Source organism: Pelodiscus sinensis, chromosome 1 (genome assembly GCF_049634645.1).
Source record: "Pelodiscus sinensis isolate JC-2024 chromosome 1, ASM4963464v1, whole genome shotgun sequence".
In the NCBI taxonomy this organism is placed as follows: domain Eukaryota; kingdom Metazoa; phylum Chordata; order Testudines; family Trionychidae; genus Pelodiscus; species Pelodiscus sinensis.
The window spans coordinates 23,069,142-23,075,485 of NC_134711.1; the positions used below are offsets into that span (position 1 = coordinate 23,069,142).

The window sequence follows — 6,344 nt, forward strand, 5'->3', positions numbered from 1 at the left end:
TGATCTGATGGCTACTCTGTCCACACCTGATCCAAAGTTCCCGATCCGGAGTGGCACCAGGGCCTGTGAACAGATGCGCACCACTGCCATCCAGCAGGCCTATCAGGGGGATGTGCACATCCAGAAGGCCTTGCAAATCCAGAGAGTTTCAGCTAAAGACACCTGTGACACCTATCTCCTCCAGGCCTTCCCACAAGGGACCTCTGTATAGGCCCTCTCTGCCTTTCCTACCCCACCGCTCTCTTCCCCTTTCCTCCCCTGCAGACCAAATAAACCAGACTTTTTGGTTTTAAATTATGAACTCTCTGTTATTTTCATTTGGGCTATGTCTAGACTGCAAGCCTCTTTTGAAAGAGGCTCTTTCGAAAGATACTTTCGAAAGAGCCTCTTTCGAAAGAGAGCGTCTAGACTGCACGCGGAACTTTCGAAAAAGCAAGCCGCTTTTTCGAAAGAAAGCACCCAGTGAGTCTGGATGCTCTCTTTCTAAAAAGCCTGTTTGCTTTCAAGAATGCCTTTTTTCGAAAGAGCACTTTCGAAAGAAGGCGTTCTTCCTCATGGAATTAGGTTTACCGCCGTCGAAAGAAAAGCCGCATTCTTTCGATTTAATTTCGAAAGAACGCAGCTGCAGTCTAGATGCAGGTGAAGTTTTTTCGAAAAAAGGCTACTTTTTTTGAAAAAAACCCTGAGTCTGGACACAGCCTTGGGGACTAAATAACTGGAGAGGAACTATTGAAAGAACCTGGGAGGAGGGGCTCAGGGATGGGGCTGAGCCTGGCACCTGTGTCAGGTGTATTGAGAGGCCTCGGTTGCCTGAGAGGTTCCACCACCTCTTGTGCGCAGCCCTTGGCAGTTGTGGGAGGGGCTAAGGAGAGAAACTGGAGGAATGGAGGCAGGAGAGGGTGCAGGAGGGACTTGTGAAGAAGCAGGTGCATGGGGAACTTGGGAAGCAGAGGGTGCTGGGGGGATTTGGGAAGGAGAGAGTGCTGGGGGGCAGCTGCTGGACCGCTCAGTGGTGGCAACCAGGTGGTCAACGGTGGCGGTATATGCTGCATATATGCTCTTGTGCTGCTGAGACAGCTGCTGCCAGATGGTGTACCATAGTTCCTGGTCAGCATGGCTCTTCTCCAAGTCTGCATCCTGCTCTTGCTGCTCCAGCCTGAGACACTGCTGAAGGGCACGCAGGCACATAATGTGTTCCTGCTGATACCAAAAGGTCTCAGTTCAAACTATGGCGATGTGCTTTGAACAAAGTCATCTGTGGCATAGACAGTGGGCAATATTCTGCAGGGGCATGGACGCCGCAGCGGAGCTTGGCAACCCGCATGTCCTGAGGACAAACAGGCATGGAAAGGTGCCGGCCAGGCCAGGAACCTGCAGGGGACAGGGCAGCTTGCCTTCCCTCAACGCTGCACACACACCAGGTTTGGCACTGGTGATGTCCCGCAGAGAGAGGACTTCTATCTCTGCCTGCTAGAGGAGAGCAGGGGAGGGTGTTGGGGGAAGTATGTGTGAGCGGCAGATGCTGCTTGCTGGGGAGGGTAGTACTGGGGTACTACCCCACCACTTCCTTCCTTTCAGCAGGTTCCCCTGCAGGGGCTCTGTGTCCTCTGCCTTGCTGATCTTGAACAGGGAGCAGATGCTGCTCCAAGAATGTGGGCAGAAACCTATGCCCGTGCGGCACTTCTGTGTGTGTCCAAGACTCCAGCCTCCTTAGTGGTGGCTTAAGATGGGAAGGTGTCCCCCGTCACGGTGTACGGAGTCAGGGAGGCCTGTGCAGAAACCTTGTGAGAAGGAGTGTCAGGTTCTTGTGTAGCAGTGTCATGAGACTGTCTGCTCCGGACTGGCGCTCCATGTGCACCCACGTGCACAGGCTGTTGTGCGAACCCCAGGCTGAGAAGTCTGAGCAAGGAGCAGGCAGCCCCTTGTTGCCCACAGCTTCCCCCTGCATGTAGATAGGAAAAAGTAGAGGATTTATCTGATGTGCCTTCCCTGGCCTTGTCCGAACCCTGGGAGACATCCTGAGAGAGGAGTACCAGCTTCAGGGAGATGATGACCTCCTGGCTGGTGGGCATTGTGTCCTGGATGGCCTCTTCCTCCTCCTCCTCATCTTCCTCCTTTACAGTTCCACCATACTGGAGGCTGATGACGGGCGTCACAAGGCTGGAGTCGATGATAGGGGGTGGGTGGAAGGGACTGGTCCTCCCTCTGAAGATGTGATCCAGCTGCTCATAGAAGTGGGAGGTCTGAAGTGCCATTCTAAATCAGGAACTTTGTACCCTGACCCTGGAGTAGGCCTGCCTCAGTTCTTTTCTTTTCATGCACACCTGCTCCTGAGTGCACATGTGGCCCTTCTTGTCCAGGCTTGCAACCATCTGGCCATGCACCTCAGCATTCCTGTGCCTGGTGCGGAAATCCTGGAGGTTAGCCTCCTCCCCTTGATGAGATCCTGGTTCTCCGCACCAGTCCAAGAAGTGGCCCTCTTCTGCCTCTGGCCAGGGTCTTCAGAAGTGGCTGCCGGCATGCTTATAGCTGGGAGTGGCTCTGTGGGAGCACTGGAGTCACTCGTAGCAGGGAAGAGCAGTGCAGGATCCTGCTGTGTGACACGGTGTGAGCAGGGCCTGTGTTGTGCCGAAGAACTTTCCCTTCTTCCTGTACAGGCAGTCCCCGACTTACGCGGATCCGACTTATGTCGGATCCGCACTTACGAACGGAGCTTTCTCGCCCCGGAAGTCGGGGCGAGAAAGCCCCGTTCGTAAGCTGCTCCGGTGCCCCTGGTCTGCTGGAGACCGTCTCCAGCAGACCAGGGGCACCGGGCGGGTTCCCGCACTTCTGAGGCTTTGCCAGAGCAAAGCCTCAGAAGCGCGGGAACCGCTGCTGCTGCCCCTTGAGACCCAGTGCCTGTGGTCTGCTGGGGACGGTCCCCAGCAGACCACAGGCACTCGGACTGAAGCCGCAGCCGCGGGGGGGTCCCGCGCCTCTGAGGCTTTGCCAGAGCAAAGCCTCAGAGGCGCGGGGAACCGCCGCTGCTGCCGCTTTGACTGAAGCGGCAGCAGCGGCGGTTCCCCGCGCCTCTGAGGCTTTGCTCTGGCAAAGCCTCAGAGGCGCGGGACCCCCCCGCGGCTGCGGCTTCAGTCCGGGAGCCTGTGGTCTGCTGGGGACCGTCCCCAGCAGACCACAGGCACCCAGACTGGAGCGGCAGCAGCGGCGGTTCCCCGCGCCTCTGAGGCTTTGCTCTGGCAAAGCCTCAGAGGCGCGGGACCCCCCCCGCGGCTGCGGCTTCAGTCAGGGTGCCTGTGGTCTGCTGGGGACCGTCCCCAGCAGACCACAGGCACCCAGACTGAAGCCGCAGCCGTGGCGGGGTCCCTCGCCTCTGAGGCTTTGCCAGAGCAAAGCCTCAGAGGCACGGCACCCCGCTGCGGCTCTGCTCCCCGTGTCCCTGGTCTGCTGGGGGGGGGGCGCAGCTAGTGTGCTCCCCCCCCAGCAGACCAGGCTTTTGTTTTGGACTCTGGGGCAGAGCAGCTGGGGCGCTGCCAATTGGTCCTGCAGCGCCCGTGGGCACTACTGGACCAACCCAGCAGCACCCCAGCTGCTCTGCCCCAGGTCCTGATTCAGCCGCTGCTGGTCAGTTTCAGCAGCGGCTGAATCAGGACGTCTGGGGCAGAGCAGATAGGGTGCTGCTGGGTTGGTCCAGTAGCACCCCAGCTGCTCTGCCCCAGGCGTCCCCAAGTCAGCTTCTGCTGAAACTGACCAGCGCTGACTACAGGAAGCCCCAGGCAGAGTTGCTCTGCCCCGGGCTTCCTGGAATCAGCTGCTGATCAGTTTCAGCAGCAGCTGACTTGGGGACACCTGGGGTTCTTAAGTTGATTCTGTATGTAAGTCAGAACTGGCGGTCAGTTTCAGCAGTGTCTGAATCTGGACGCCAGTTCCGACTTACATACAGATTCAACTTAAGAACAAACCTACAGTCCCTATCTTGTACGTAACCCGGGGACTGCCTGTACTTTTAAAGGCTGCAGAGGAAGGGAAACTATAGAGTTTTGAGGAGTGGGGACAGAGTGGCCACGAGGGCAGCTGTGAGAATCCCTGGAGGCCAATTATTTCAAAATAAGCATAGCTGCACTGTCCACACTCACACTATTTCGAAATAGCAATTTCAAAATAGGCATTATTCCTCATGAAACAAGGGTTTACTATTTTAAAATAACAAGCCTGTTATTTTGAAATAATTTCTAAATAACGGGCTTGCTGTGTGGATGCTCACCTTGTTATTTCAAAATAACGCTGTAATGTAGACATGCCCTACAGTGGAAGCTGAGGATGTGGCATCCCAACTTTAAAGGGATCTTTGGTCCCATCGTGGGACTGTACCTCCATTCTGCAACACTGACTCCTTACCAGAAACCAGCATATCTCCTTCAGAAGCTTTGCTATACTATCTTTGGCAGAGTCGCCTCTCCAGTTACATAGTAGCTGCCATATATGTCACTGAGAGGAGACAGTACTATCTCAAAAGCATTCATGCCAGCTTAGTTTTTTAACTGGAAATCATCAGGATATACAAGAAATGATGCTGTGGAAAATGACAGAGTTTCCTCCTGTGCAGTGTTGTGAGATGGTGACTTCGGGAAGCTCCAAAAGAAGTGATTCCACTAAGTCCCATGAAACAGGGGTACTATTCCATTGAAACTGCATTTACGATCTACCACACATGATGTAATGCATCAACCAGGTTTCATTCTCTTTGTGATGCAGAGATCAGTTCACTTTTCTATTAGGTATAGATCAGCAGTTCTCAAACTGTGGGTTGGGACTCCAAAGTGGGTTGTGATCCTGTTTTAATGGGGCCACCAGGACTGTCTCAAACTTGCTAGAGCCCGGGGCCGAAGCCCAAATTCACCACCTGTGACTGTAGGTAAAGCCCAAGGTCTTCAGCACTGTGTGGCAGGGCTCAGGTTACAGGTCCCCTACCTTGGGATGAAGCCCTTGGGCTTCAGCTTTGTCACTCCCCCCGGCCTGGGGCAGTGAGGTTTGGACTTTGGTCCCTGCATCTAGCGCAGTGGGGCTCGGATGGACTTGGGTTTTGGTGCCCCCTCTTGGGGTCATGTAGTAATTTTTGTTCTCAGAAGGGGGTCACGGTGCAATGAAGTTTGAGACGGAGATCAAAATAATTACAGGTTGAATCTCTCTAGTCTGGCACTCTCTGGTCTAGCAATAGCCATCATCTGGCATGATTTTAGTTAGCTGGCTGTCCGCTTATCATGGATGGGGCCATGTTTCCCACATTCCCATTTTTGTTTAGAGACACCAGTCCTAGCTCTCAGTGTTCTGTGCTATTATTTAGCTCTAATTTATCCTTAAATGTCTTCTAAGAACCCAGTAAGCAGTGGAAGTGTTGGTAATGCTGTTAGACAATACTGACCTCCTCTGGTTTGGCAAATTCTCTGGTTCAGTACTGGTTAGATCCCAAGAGTTCCAGACTAAAGAGGTTCAACCTGTATTAAATTAGTAAGTGTAGTTGGTGTTTAAACTTTCTGAAAACTAATGAGATGTTACATGCATTGTTTTCCCTTCTGTATCCTGCTATAATGTAATAGCAAACACTCACACTGTATATTCTCCTGTAAATAAATAACCCATCAAGCAAGAAAGCAGCTTGTGAAATACAAATGAAGAACTTTACTAGAGAAGTACTGACTTCAAAGCAAGTGGTTATTGTGTAATGGTCACAGGTCAAAGACTCTAGATGCATTCCTCACTCTCTGTCATGAAAGGAAAAACCTTTGTGGGTATTGACCATGTCAGCTTGTTTTTATGAGAAGAAGCTATAAGAATGGATTTGAGGAAAGATCCTGGATCTCTGGACTCTTTGAATTCTTACAGGGTGTGTACCAGGTGCAAAGTAGAGATCCCCAGAAACAAGCTGAGTACTCTGAAAATTTTTTGGGAAACTTGGCAGTTTATTATATCATGGCCACCTTTTAGAATTACAAACTATGACTCACCTATACATATATTTTACCTGCTTTAACCTCTCAATCACTTTCACTTCCCTTTCTTAGCTAATAAATCTTTGGTTAGTTTACTGTAGATGTGACTACCAACATTGTCTTCGGTGTAGGATCTAGAGACCTGGGGTAAATGACTAGTCTCTTGGAACTAGAGGCAACCTGATATGGTGTAATTTTTGGTTTAAGTGACCATTTATCAAAATGTTCAGCTTGTCTGAGTGACAATATAGGCTGGAGAGTCTGAGGGGGACCATCAATGACTCCATGGTAAAACTGTGACTGTGATCCAGGAGTTCACATTCGTTACAAGCTAGGTGAAATCTAATTACAGAATAC

At 52.0% G+C, this 6,344-nt stretch overlaps 1 protein-coding gene across 1 annotated transcript in view; it reads right to left on the bottom strand.

The window, feature by feature from the left end:
* The window catches only part of CCDC146 (coiled-coil domain containing 146), a 164,842-nt gene that overhangs the window by 92,308 nt on the left and 66,190 nt on the right, over nucleotides 1-6,344 (bottom strand). The gene's annotated exons all lie outside the window — the stretch shown is intronic.